The following is a 15,514-nucleotide window of genomic DNA, read 5'->3' on the forward strand; positions in this document are numbered from 1 at the left end:
GGTCAGTTACGTACTGGCGTAGAGGCGGTTGAATTGAATCGCCAATAAGAAGCCTGCCACAAGCCCCGCCTATCTCCTCTCCCGCTTCAAGAGGCTGTAGTTTTCAAAACATCGAAGATGCCTTCGAAATATTAGTGTAAAACCACTGCAAATATATTTTGATTGAAAATTGCATGGTTAACATTATTTAAAATTAAAGTTTATCACGGGGTGAGTAATTTGTAAAGTAAAATGGCAGTGGGCTGGGCACTTAGTTCGACGGACAGATGGTCGTTGGGGCAGTTAAGTCCTCAAATAGGGACCAAGTACTGTGAGACGCAAGGCTTCTGAGGACGAAGTTTTTTAACTAGTGTGTGTTGCCAGTGACGTCATACGGAACGCAGACGTGGTCGCTCACAATGGGCCTTATGAGGAAGCTCATTGTCGCTCCGGGGGCAATGGAGAGGGCTATGATCGGAGTTTCCCTGCGAGATCGAATCAGAAATGAGGCCATCCGTAGGAGAACTAAAGTTACCGACATAGCACAGATGATTGCGGACCTGAAATGGCAGTGGGAAGAGCACATAACTCGACGGACAGATGGGCGTTGGGGCAGTAAAGTCCTCGAATAGCGACCACGTACCGGAAGACGTAATGCCGGAATAGGTTGGATGGTTGGATGAGGGCAGCGTAGGTCCGATCGTCATGACCTCTTCCGGCAGAAATGATCATCATTACAGGAGGTGGTTATAATATTAATTCCAAAATTCAAAGTATTTAAAAAGTCCAAATATTGTGTTATCTGTGGCCAAATTAAAATTTCGTTCGCCAAGTTTGCAGTTTTACCTCCAAATTTCTAAAGTATACTCTTCTCTAAATAAAAATCTATAACATGCCTTGTCATTCTTTTTTTTTTTATTGCTTCAGGTTTATCGTCAGTATTAATTCTTCACCAGTAACATCATCTTTTCCTAGCACTGATGAGTAATTTTTAATTCATAATTTGAAAATGTGTGGAGACGAGCAAGGCGTTAATCTAATGGTAATCGCTGTAACCTACGTATTTTTACCAGTGGGCAGCCTCCTCTGCACAGGATGCCAGCTAGCATATGGGTAACACATCAGCGCCTATTTCTGCCGTGAAGCAGTAATGTGTAAGCATTATTGTGTTTCCGTCTGAAGGGCGCCGTAGCTAGTGTAATTGCTAGGCAAATGAGACTTTGTCGTATGTCTCAAGGTGCCGAATTTTTCAAGGTTTCTCAAGATCCCTGAGCGGAACTGCATTGTAATGGGCGGGCGTAAACAATGACCATCAGCTGAACTTTCTGCTCGTCTCGTCCCTTACTGTCATAAAAAAATGTACTTTTGATTATTGATTAAATCAAATATACTAAGCGGCATTGCTATTGTGCATTGGATTTTAAGACATAAGAAGTTTAAAACAGAAAAGGCGCCGCCGTATCAAAGAAGCCTCCCAATGTTCGGCCTCTAAGGCCCCGCCCGGCTTCGCTGTAAAAGCCTTTGGGGCTATCAGCACAGAGGTTTTTAGTCGCTAGGGGTCCATCCGAGCCGGACATATGGGCCCCGTTTCGGTGTCTTTAATACGTAAATGTATTTTCCTGCTCCCAAAAAAAAATCCACACTATGATAAATACTTTGTCGAGTCTGACAATCCAAGTCCCCGTGGAATCGTGATCTGCAGAGGTCACGAAACGTGGGATTAAATAAAATTATAAAAGAAATTGTAACTTTTATGCAAAAACCTAATGTAAAATACAGATACAATGAAACGCGATTTAATCATTTAAACTTTAAAATAAAAAAGCTCTTGCGGGTGGAATTTCGTTAAATCCGTTCTTGACCTCCACTCGGCGAAATGAATATTCCTACTAAATTTCAAGTCTTTAGCTCTAATGGTTCCAGAGATATCGTGATGAGTGACTATATACGTGGAAGTCTCTTATATATGTATATATATATATATATATATATATATATATGGATTATTGAAACGTATTTATACGTAGTCAAGTACAAAGCACATTCGGCCTTACAAATATACTTGGTATAAAATTTATACCTGAGAATAAACCAAGAATATGCAAAATTTTGCCTATACTGTCAGTACAATGATCATTCTGAAGTTATTCCAAATGTCAAGCAACCTTGCAAATAAACGCGGGAAACGTTACACGTCCTAAAAATCCAATCTTAAGCAAAATGTCTATTTGTAAACATTTTGCGTCAGATAATTTATAGCTCTAGATGGAGTCTCTTGCTGTTATTATACCTAACCAAACTCAAGAAGAATATATCCCTACGAATTCAGATCTACAATATTTGAAGGGGCAGGTGGGTATGCGGCTTAATTGATAGTAACTTAAAACGGTATAGTCCGGTCAATTTAGTTTATTTATAAACAATGGTTAAAAGATCCCCATCATTCCCGTGTATGGAAAAAAAATTATTCAAGGTCAAAGGTCAAAAAAATGAGTTTTTCAGAAAATCCGCAAGTTTTATCATAAAAGTACCTCGGACAAAAATTGTAGATCATAAAATTATCTATAAAAAATGTGTGCTGAAAATCGCGAAAAACTCATTTTTTTTAACTTTGACTTTGAATAATTTTTTTTCCATACACGGGAATGATAGGGAACTTTTAAACATTGTTTATTACATTTATAATTATATTTTGGACAATTTCACTGATTTTCAGCTTGTTGGGACTTTATGTAACTTCACTCTCATTTTTTGGTCTAAATTGACCAGACTAGTAGGCTATAAGACGACCAAGAGAAGCGTGGATTGAAATCGTTCTAGAAACATCAACCAATGTGGTTGTAAGAGCGAGACAAAACGCCGATTCAAATTCTATAGGTACTCTAGCATATTCCTAAAGAGCAGTTCCAGCCACATATAACAGGCATCAGATCGAAACTTTTCAGCCGCGAGCAACGCAAAACTGCTCGAATTGGGTTTTCAGTTATAAGTCCACAGTGAAGGGCTCAATTCAAATTCAAATTCAAAAACACTTTATTCATGTTGGTCACGGAAATGACACTTATGAATGTCAAAAATAAATAAAAATTATTATTGAATTTACCGCTACTCCGTAAAGGGTTGAGCTAATGAGAAGAAGTAGCAAGAAACTCATTGCCACTCTTTTAAGTCAAGATTTACATTTTAATTGTTTTACAAATCATTTCAATTACAATATATGCCAAGTGACGCAACAAAAATACTCAAATGTCAAAAACTGAAAGGCTTACACGAGTAAGTCAAAAAAGAAGAAAACGTAAATTAATACTTATAAACACAAGAGTTATTGCGTATAGTAGATCCATCAATCCACACATACCGTAAATAAATGTCAATCGCTTGGTGTTGTGTAGAGACATCGCTTCATTGTGTGTATTCCATCTGATATCTAGTGCCAAATTCCATCACTCACCATAATTTTAGAATAGAATAGATAATAATATATAAACCCACCATAGCGAGCGACCATAACATATTGCAACAACACTTGGTGAACTTCATGAAGCAACATCAGTCCGTAAATAGGCTTTGACATGGCTGAGAAGAACTGATAAGAAACTACCAACACATCTTTTAAATCATACAACCACTCAGCATGTTAAATATACAACTTAAAATTTCCTACTTTAGTTATTTACATAGTATTATGTCGGACTTACACAAAATTGCAGTTAATTGCGTATCGTGGCGGGTATCGTTGATAGATCATATTTACTCTAAATCAATTTTAGATAATCATTGGCGAATTGTCCTACTTCCTTGATATTCCTGCCACTGAATTCCACCTTCGCACGACACGCCACAAGTTAGGATATCATCCCCACCATCTGGATGTGTGGCGGTCCGCGGCATTGCGGTTTTCAAGGAGCTTTCTTCCACGTACTACAAAGCTGTGGAATGAACTTCCTTGTGCGGTGTTTCCGGGATGATACGACATGGGTACATTAAAAAAAAGCGCATACACCTTCCTTGAAGGCCGGCAACGCTCCTGTGATTCCTCTAGTGTTGCAAGAGAATGTGGGCAGCGGTGACCACTTAACACCAGGTGAGCCGTATGCTCGTTTGTCCTCCTTTACCATAAAAAAAAAATATTTTTAAGTCACAATTTTTTGATACCATTATTTAGCGGTCTCTAAAATGGTTGATAGAACGATAACAGCTAGGAGGAAGGGTGTAGTCAATGTTATATTCTGTCCCAGAAGCTAAATGTGAGTCGTTCGACTGTCTAGAGAACTTGGCAATGTTATAGTCTATTGTTATAGTCTTCTTGATCTTCTCGGGTATCACGTTAGATAAAAAGCTTCAGTGGGGTCCACATATTGCCCATCTAGCAGATAAACTCAGCTCTGCGGCATATGCAGTTAGAAAGATTAGAGAGTACACGAATGTTGCGACCGCTAGATTAGTGTACTTCAGTTATTTTCACAGCATCATGACGTACGGAGTATTACAATGGGGACATGCTGCTGACATTGAGATAGTGTTTGCTCTGCAAAAGAGAGCTGTTCGTGCTATATATCAGCTTGGTTATAGACAGTCTCTCAAAGAAAAATTTAAAGAAATAAATATTATGACTGTTCATTGTCAGTACATTTATGAAAATTTAATATATGTTCACAAAAATCGTCACCTTTTTGCTCTTAATAGTGATTTTCATTATCATAACACTAGAAATAAGGGATTGCTTGTAACTAGTTCTAGTAGGCTTCATAAGATACATAATAGCTTTAAGGGTAAATGTATACACTTCTATAATAAAGTCCCAGCCACTGTTCAGGAATTATCTATAAATAAATTTAAATGTTTTATAAAAAAATGGCTCTGTCGTAAATCCTATTACTCCACTGCTGAATATCTAAATGATCGGACAGCCTGGGACTAGATTGTGATTATTTTATAGCGATAGAAATGACTGTACAATATTGTATATTTTTATTGAAAAGAGCGCAAAAAAGAATGCTGGGTGAGTTTCTTGCGCCGCTTCTTCTCTCTCAGAGCGCCATTTGTTTCCGAAGCGGTAGTAGTATCTAGTAGTATAAGAAAATAGTGACATAGTTAGTGTGATCTTTACATTTAATAGACAGGGATGGGACAGTCGTTCGACCGAAAGCGAACATAACGGAACCTAACACGATGTTAAACTACATAGTGTTTACGTTTTAATTGCAGTTTATTAAATAAATTTTAACGACTTTTTTATTTTCATGTTTAATGGATCCAACGGTGTGCCACTGGCTCGGAGCTCTACAAAGTGGAAACTGCATTTGCTGCTTAACCATGCGTGGAGTTCCAATTTACATACATTACACAGTTGTTCGAACACTTATATCTGGAGATCGGCTGGACTGATTTTCATGATTTTTAATTTGTTGGATTTGTCTCCGTTCCGAATAGCAAAATACATAATATAAAAACATTGAAATGTTGTCGAATTAAAAAAATACTTTCAAATAATGATAATCTCCGGATCTACTGAGACGATTTTAAAAAATTTCTTATTAATATTATAGAAAATTAAATATTATTAATAGAAAGCCACATTTTATGTGAGTGTCTCGTGCTATATTATATAAGCCCGAAAAATTAAAAGACGTTTTTGTGGTCGTGGTTGTCGGCTTTAAAAAGTAAATCTGAGAAAAAACGGTCAAATACTAAAAATAATTTATATGGCAAAACAACGTTTGCCGGGTCAGCTAGTATTACAATATGGTGAGGACAGAGGTCAGCGAGTACTGCGAAGGGGAATGTTACGCAGAAGTTTACGTTGAAGAAATAACCCCCTATGGTGGAGGCTCAGTTATATTTTGGGCAGCGATTAATGTATTGGACCGTACGGAGTTACCGCTAGTCTTCATAAAAAAAAGACGTGTTGCACTCGGGGACTGCCGCGGTAAAGCTATTGCATAGCATTTTTTATCAACTTATGCAATTATAATTATTTATTTATTTTATTTATGCAGTATTGTTTTTTCATTTCAATTTTATCAAATTTCAATTAATTTAAAAAAAAGAAAACGGGTAGTGAGTAAAATTTAACTTGTAAGATTTGATAGCAGACATACAACGGGACAGGTGAAACTAAATAAAAATGCTTGTCATAGTAATAAATATTAAAAAAACGTGATATTAAAATAAAGAAATAAAAAAAAAAACAACGTACCCCAGACTCGAACCTGGGACCTTCTGCTGCTGATCTAGTAAGTAAGTGTTAGGTTATTTTCGTTACGTAATTTCTGGATTCGGTCTCCACGCTCAAGGCCCGCGATAGAAGCTATGCAATAGCTTAAAAATTCTTTTAATGCACACCGGTACAGATCAGAAGTCATAATTCCTTACGTACTACCCGCAATAACGGTTCTTGGAGAAAATTTGATTTTTACGGACGATAACGCTCGCGCTCACCGTTCTGGCGATGTGGAAATGTATATTCAAGAGGTAGCGATTCGTCTTTTGGATTGGCCAGCTCGAAGTCCCGACCTCAATCCCATAGAGCACATTTGGGATGTTCTAAAACCAAGAGTAAGATCGGTGCAGCCCACTCTACAAAACATCAGGGAGCTAAGGAATGTAATTGCTGCGCAGTTATTCCTTAAGAATAGCATCGATAGCATGCCCGAACGAATACCAGCTGTCATTTTAGTAAGGGCGGGCCACACTCACCACACACTAGTCTATGTTGCCGAATGAAGTTCGACTCTGTCAAAGTATCTTTTGTTCATTTCAAAATTTTATATTTGTCATTTTTATCATCAAATAAACTGAAAGATATTTTGGCTATAAGTCTTAAATTCCTTAGTTCTGGTTCGCTTTAGAAATAAAATTTAAATTAAAAAAACGGATTAAATGAAATATTATAGTGTGTGGCGCGGATGAAATGCGAATACAAACTTCGAGTAATATCACTCCAACTAAGTCTGAAATCGTCTTGTATTATCCATAGTCACACAATTTATTACTTTAACCACAGTAGACATATGATGTAACAGTATGGAAACTACCTTCGAACGTTCGAAATGACACACTCACACAGACATGCGCTTTCTTTTCTTCGAGAGGAGTAAAATATGCCGTTATGCCATACCTTGTCGAAAGCTTTCGCGACATCGAGAAATACGGTCGCTGTAACTGTACGGTATTGGATTCGTTTGAGAATATACTCAGTGGGTCGGTGGGCTTGTTGGGGACACGAGTGAGCAGTCCTGAAACCAAACTGATGGTCAGGTATCATGTTCTGCTCCGCGATATAATATATGAGGCGCGCGAGAATCAGACGTTCGTATAGTTTACCTAAAGAGTTAATTAAACTAATGGGTCTATAACTACTGGGACAAGTTTTACGTTTACCAGGCTTGGGAATACCGATAACAATGGATTCCTTCCATTGTTCGGGGAACGCGCAATATAATAGCAGTATATTAAAAACGGTTAATAATAAATTAATGAGTGTGGGAGGCAGGATTTTAAGAACCCTGTTATTTCGTTAGTCGGGCCCCGGGGCCTTTTTGGAGTGTAGCTCCCTAATAATTCCTTTTACCTCTGTACTAGAGGTGGGTTGTATTGGCTTGCCTGATGGGCTAAGAGAGATGCGACGTTCAACTTCACAGTTTACTTCATTAACATGGGCTGGGTCGGTAGCTGCGTTCGGGGTGCACTGACTCTCGAGACTGTCGGCAAGGCACTTCGCCTTGTCCTCGTCATCGAGGGCCAGCAGCAGTCCCGGTCTGTCCAAACAAACATGCGCATCGACGAGGCCCGGGGCACAGGAGAGTGTAGACAAAATATGTACCGGGGTCCCAAAGCGGTTTTCGCGGTGGTGCACTGCGATAACATTTTGGGCGTTTGGCATAGATGGCGCTAGCAGTTGCATTTAGCGCGCTGATAATATTTGTGTCAGTTTTGTAAGGTAGTATTGGTTTTGTCATATGTCCAAACTGTAGTACAAAAACAAACTATATATATTTTTGAAGAGTGATATATATTATATATCACTTACATTATAAGTTAAAATACATAATTTTCTCATGTGAATGAACACTTGTCCATTAATGTTGTATGTATTAATAAACGCCTTCCTCTCGATAAATAGCAAAGTCTTGCGAACCCACTTTGGCTACGGTCTAGCGGTCCTACGATGTTTTATGAAATACAATAAATATATTTTAGGAATCTTAATTTGTATAAATAATACATGCCTTAATGCAAAGTGAATGGATCTGTAAAATCTGTCGAGTATATTTTGAGTGCATTTATTATAAAGGAAAATACGCCTACATACAAATTTATGGTTTTAAAATTATTTTTTAGCACACCAAGTGAACGCATATAAAACAGAGTATACCTGTAAAAAATAATCGCATGCGTCAATAATAATATTAAGTCAGCCGAAAAGTGCCACTATTCTTCCGGTAAACATCGAGTGAAAAATTGAAATTTCCGTTACAGGTGTGTTATAATTTGTATACGCAATACGGAAGGTAAAAGGCCATCTCAAATAGCATGCTTGCCTCACAAGGCACGAACTACCCAAGCTTAGGTAGAAGTAAACTTCCGAACTTTTTAAAACTTTTGAAGACTGGCTCCATCTAGCCTTTTGACTACAAATTCATGTCAGTTTTAGAAGACAATAGACATGGCGTGCTAAAACGTGCTAAACGACAAGCGACGCCGACGAGTCGCAGTCAAATCTAGCTCAAGCAGTGACTTAATTAATAATAAGTAATAACCCATGATATCAATGCATAAAGCCATAGATTCGAGGCCAGACAGATCAAGCGTATACTGTAGAAATAAGTCTACTCAATAGGTTATTTATATTATGTGAGCCCTATTGACCCTTTATCCTAGAAAAATAGCGGTAGGTATCCACTTTATCTACTTCCTCGTTCTAAAGTTGTACAATATTTCTTACATGCAGGATCAACATTTGGTAAAGTCAAATTAATATATATTGTTTCTTTACTATTGAATTAAATAGTAATATTTAATATAAAATAAAATCAAGCGTCAATTCAAACCAATGTATAATTTTAGTAGGAGCATTGTTCATAAACACCGGTTCATTATTATAGCAAGTACCTAATACAACTCTATTTTTTTCTTAACCAATATAGAGGGCGTTAGTCTTTACTAAATTTGTATATCATTAAATGAATTAGCTTAAATTATTACGATTAATTCTTCAGTATTTAATAGTTAATAAAAGAACAAATTCCTAATATTCATAATATAAAATTCTTACGATCATGCTGGAATACAAATAATTATAACCTAAAATCTAAATCACAGAGTACGGATAGATAGTACTTACGCATAAACTTAAATAAAAACAATGAAGCGACATCTATGCTTGTACAGAAGTACGAATGTGCAATGGATAGTGCTAAAAATATATATATAAAAGATGAGCTGTTAGGACGATTACTATGACCAGTTTAATTTTGATTCAAGTCAGTATAAAGCCTAATGATAGATGGCGCGCATCAAATATTGTCAATAAAGTACACGGCAGCACTTGTAAAGTGCCACAGTTAGTGTTTTTTTTATTAATTGACGAACTCATAATAATTATCTTGACAATAGTATCAATTTATTTATAAATTGTAAAATAAAATATTTGCAATTAATTATTGAAACCGAATCCACTTAAAATCATTTGGGTTATAAAGTATTATTAGAAATCCACATTTAAAAAAAATTGTGCAAATAATTTCAACCTAAAATTTTAAATAAGTAAAAAGTGATGTTTCTGCGAAAAGATGAACGACCTTTTACGATACCTACTCGACCAATATTTTTGAAGTTTCCGCTTGACGGCCTCGATGTGTCGTGCGGCGTGCCTGAAGAATATTTGCTATCTTCGTCGTGACATAGATGTCGCTGCCAAATCTGTATTTTCATGGCATTTTCAAATACAATTTTATTAATAGTACAGTAAGTACAGTTCTGTTCCGAGGTTTGAGTCCCTGTGAGCTATAAATTATTGACTGTTGCGTTCTTTCCGCGGCTCCAGGTTTTCTAGAAAGGCTGTAAAGAAAATTGAGCTACCGGGACATGAGTTAATGGAGATGCCATGAAGAGGTTCATAGTCGGCGGAGGATTATATGCGAGTCCTATATTATGGACCCTACCATCTCAACATAAATACGTAGATATAAGGTAGATGTATTAACCTCCTGTCAAAAGAAGATTGCCTCGATTTTGATCTTCTATTGAAACTATTCACACCAAATTTTCTTAAAAGATTATTTTATATTCTATATTTTGACGATATACGAACCAAATTTAATGGTACGCGAAAGAGGCGTGGCGGGAATCTTCATTTATCAGCGAATTCTGACTTTACCAGCCTTTTAGTCCTATCTGCACAAGGACGCTCCGAAATTTTATGGTCTTCGACAAAGGATGTGTTGGTAAATCAATTGATAGTACGATATACGAATACGACTTATATCTAGCTTTTGAAATGTTTAAAAAAATTAGACCGACAGGTGATATAACACTTGATACACGACAATCACTGCAATCCTGTTTTCTTTGACACCGACTCGAAAAATTAATGTAAAATGGCGGCAAAATATCGAAGTTTCTATAACGCATAATAAACGAATTCCAAATTTGAATAGTTTTTTAACTTTAATTTATAACCTTTCAACCATTAGCAATTGTTTTATTATATAATTATTCAACGGTCATAATAATTATTACCACTGTCATTTATGTATTCATTAGTGACGAGCGCAATTGTAATGCCGCTCAGAATTTTTGGGTTTTTCAAAAATCCTGAGCGGCACTGCATTGTTATGGGCATGCCGTATCAATTACCATCAGCAGAACGTCCTGCTAGTCTCGTCCCATGTTTTCATAAAAAAAAACGTTCTAGTGAACTAACCTCGTTTTTGATGTAACCGTATAGAATATATTTGAACCTGAATAGCTTTTGACCACCTACAAATCCAAACTCAACGATATTAAGCTGTTTATTATGTAGAAGGGTACCTGTACCTATTGTGGTTCCTGGGGCATAAATTTTCCAACGCAATCTTTTTGCTTTGTATAATACAAGCTGACCCGATAGACGCTGTTCTGCCGAAAGAAATTGATAAGGATTAATATCGTACTTATGCCAATGGCTTTTACATTACCGCTTTATAATTGTGAAATTGAAAATATTCAAATGGAAATGGTATGTTATCTTTAAGCGGACGTTTCTGTAGAACTATATAAGACAACCGATTCCGACATACATTACTTTGTTATATTTCAAAGGATGTAGACACCGTTTTCTTCAAAGCTCCCAGCCGGCATATTTTTTTCAACATCAACAAATTTCATTAGTATATACATATATAATCAAAAACTTAACAAATTATATACTAAAACCTTCCCCGAGAACCACGCTATCCATGAGTGAAATCAGCGTGAAGATAGGTGCAGTAGCATTTGAGTTATTCGCGAACAGACAGACCGAGGATATATTTCCCAGCTTACGGAAGATTGTTATCAAAATTAAAGAATATATTAAGACATAGAACTTCAATATACTAACGAATAGATGACCTGACAGCCTTATAATGTAATATATATGTATATAATAATTAATAAATAAATATTGCCACAATTTTACACAAATTATCTTGCCCCAAACTAGGCATAGCTATGGGTACAAGACGATATATTTAATACAATATACTTACTAAAACATACACAAATACTTATAAACATCCATGACTCGGAAATAAACATTCATATTCATCATATAAATGTTTGCACCTACCGGGATTCGAACCAGGGACCTCTAGCTCATTAGGCAGGATCACTAACCACTGGGCTATAGGGCACGTCAAAGGACCTAATGTCTAGCGTTACTTCTGTTTACGACTTGTCAATCAAAATCCGTAGCAGTAATAATAGATACGCTCACCTCTTCTATCTTTCTGTATTAGAGATGTAACTACTTCCTTCTCACACGTTGTGTTTATCTATACGATAGTATATTGTACCGGCCGTTCCCAATATTCAGTATATCTCTTACTTGAGATAAAAATTGTAACTATCGTTTCTGTCCCAATAAACTTATCGACGGTAACTCACCTTATCCGTACACGCTGTCTGTCAATGGGACGACGTATAGCTTACCAGCGATAGAAGTTTGTATGAAAATTTCAATTCAGGCGTCCCAATATAAAGCGATAAGAATGACTTATCGGGTATATTGGGACAGCTTCAGATTATTGACATATAATTACTGACAGTAGAAGGTAGTAATTTATCTCTATCTGTAGATAGTTTATTGGGAACGGCCGTAAGATATGCCACCCCTGTACATTTGATTAGTTTTGTTATACCTGTATATTTTTTTTTAGTTTTTTTGCCTTTATATTTAATTTTATAGTATCAAAATGTAGATTTGTAATTATATTTTCTCTTACTTCCTAATTTAAGTGGAAACTTTATTGGCTTACGTATTACAAAGCTGTTGTTTACAACAATAAATAAATTAATAAGCCTGAAACATAAATAAGAAATTAACATCACTTTATTCATTTAGGTCACGGAAATGACACTTATAAATGTCAAAAAAAAAATTTTTTTTCTTTTTGAATCTACCGCTACTTCGTAATTGGTTGAGCTAATGAGAAGAAGTAGCAAGAAACTCATTGCCACTCTTTTATATCAAGATTTACAGTTTCATCGATTTACAAATCATATACATTTCAATATAATATGTAAAGTGATGCAACAAACATTCAACATTATTGAATGGACAAATTTCACAATAATATTATGTAAGTTGTACTACTATGGTTAAGATCGTGACGATACGTAGTCGAAGGAACGCGTGTGGTTACTAATTTAACGTTTTAAAAAATAATAATCAAAGTTATCCTAAGTGTTTAAAAGTGATTTTAAGTGTTTAAAAGTTTATTAAATATGAATGACAAAATTGAAATTATGTTGAACAAGCTAGAAAAGCTTGAAAAAAATTTCGAAGAATTTATAGGTGGCAAAAAACTCTCAAATATAGAAAACGAAAATATCGTATTGAAGTCGGAAGTGGAGAAGTTAAAATTTATTATTAATCGGGACATAAATAGCAAGAAACTCGTCGTTTATGGATTCCCCGAACACATAAACCATCGGTATGATAAACAAAGTCTGTTCGATGACATTGGATACTACATTTACGAGACATATGGGGTGGACATACATGGCTATGTAGAAGATATGTATAGAATAGGAAAATACACACATACCCGTCCAATAGTTGTAGAACTTATCAGCAAAAGGATGGTAAAGCACCTTCTCCAAACATCTCAAAATATTCGTTACCACTATAATAACAGAATACGTCTTAGTGAGTTTTTAACGCCTGAAGCATATAATCAACAGAAAGGAAACCGTTCGAATCTCGCGTACACTGAAGCAGCCCTGACACCTCAATCTAAATTACACAATTCAACAAATACACCACAACCTATTATCAACACTTCTACAGACTTAGAACACAGCACTTCATCGCTAGAGAACGTACAGCATGTTAATATAAACAATAAGAAATGCAATATTACCGATGGCGTGAAATCTAAATCTACCTTCAATAAATCGCCGGGCGAGCATTCAACTCAACGTCTTCCCGCTACAAATATAGGTGAAAATATAAGTAATGTACAACGCCGAACTGATCGTGAATTAAGAAATGAGCGTAAAATGGTAAAAAGATATAACTTTCGTACCTAGTTCTGACATGAACACAGAAAATATTACAAACAGATCGTCAAAGCAGTTAAATATCTTTTATCAAAATATGCAAAGCATCTGCAATAAAATACATCTACTTGACCTTTTAACTGATGAATTACCTAATCTACAAGTTATGTGTATCTCGGAAACCTGGTTATCTATAGAAAAACAAAAAACATTACACATAAATAACTATATTATGGCAGCTTCCTTCTGTCGTGTACATCATGATGGCGGCGGTGTTTGCATATTTGTTAAAAATAATTTAGAATATTTAGAACGTGTTGATATGTCAGTTATCTCTAACGAAATGTTATTTGAAGTATGTGCAATAGAGCTACCTAAAAATAATCTACTACTGATTAATCTGTACTGGCCTAATAGTAGTAGAGAAGTAGAATTGTTTTACAACTTATTAGAAAATCTCCTCATTAACATTAATAAAAAAGAAATGAATAAGAACATTATTATTATGGGAGATATGAATGTTGATTTTCTAGATGCAAAGGAAAAAAGCAGACTCAATAACCTCCTGTTGTGTTATAACTTCCATCAAAAAGTCTCAAAGCCTACTAGAATAACTCCTACAACTAAAAGGTGCATAGACCTAATTTTTACAAATTTCTATCTAGAAGGCTCAACAATTGAAGTATATGACTTTGGATTATCAGATCACAAAGGCATCATTTTCACATTACCTTTTACTTTCCACAATAAACAGTCTTTCGTTAAATTAAAACGTAAATTTAATGCCTTTAATATAAATAAATTTAAAAACGAACTCGCGAATATCAACTGGGATGATCAACTTAAGCCTAACAATAACGTTAACGAAAACTATAAGATATTCCTTAATATAATTGTAACTGCCCTGAATAAATGCATACCTAAATTACTAACAAAATTTACTCTAAACCAAAATAAACCTTATTTAACACTAGGAATTAAAAAATCATGTCAAAATAAAAGATTATTAAAACTCCTTGTAACACAAACCAAAAATAAAGTACTAACAAATTTTTATAAGAGATATTGCAAAGTTTTAAAAAGTTGTATAAATAAATCTAAGAAAATTATAAATATCCGTAAATTCAGCTCAGCTGATAATAAAACACGATGCATGTGGAAAATAATACAAAATGAAACAAATAAAAGTAATATAAGAATAAAGCAAAACATAAGTCTTAAATCTTCAGAGAATAATATTATAGTAGATCCGAAAATTATTGCTAATACATTTAATAGTTTCTATTTATCCATCTCATCAAGCCCTAAAGTAAAAAACGACAATATAGCTATAAATTCTAATAAAATAATTAATTCGTTATTCCTAAATTCGTTTGAACCCAAAGACATCTTCAACATAATAAAAAATCTTAAGAATAAAAACTCTTTCGGAATAGATGAAAGCCCCCCCTTTTTTAATAAAAAAATGTGCTGATATTTTAACCTACCCGTACACTAAACTTATTAATCAATCATTCTGTGAAGGATTATTTCCGGACGATCTAAAGATATCCATAATAAAACCGGTATATAAGAAAGGAAACACATCTGATGTAAACAATTACCGACCTATTGCCCTTCTACCTACATCAGCGAAGATATTTGAAACTGCAATGGCTATACGCCTAAGTAGTTTTCTGGAAAAATATAATATCCTAAATGAAAGCCAACATGGTTTCAGGAAAAACCATTCCACAACTTTAGCGATATACAAATACATACAAAAAATATTTGATTCAATTAATAATAA

Source organism: Leptidea sinapis, chromosome 4 (genome assembly GCF_905404315.1).
Source record: "Leptidea sinapis chromosome 4, ilLepSina1.1, whole genome shotgun sequence".
Classification (NCBI taxonomy): Eukaryota; Metazoa; Arthropoda; class Insecta; order Lepidoptera; family Pieridae; genus Leptidea; species Leptidea sinapis.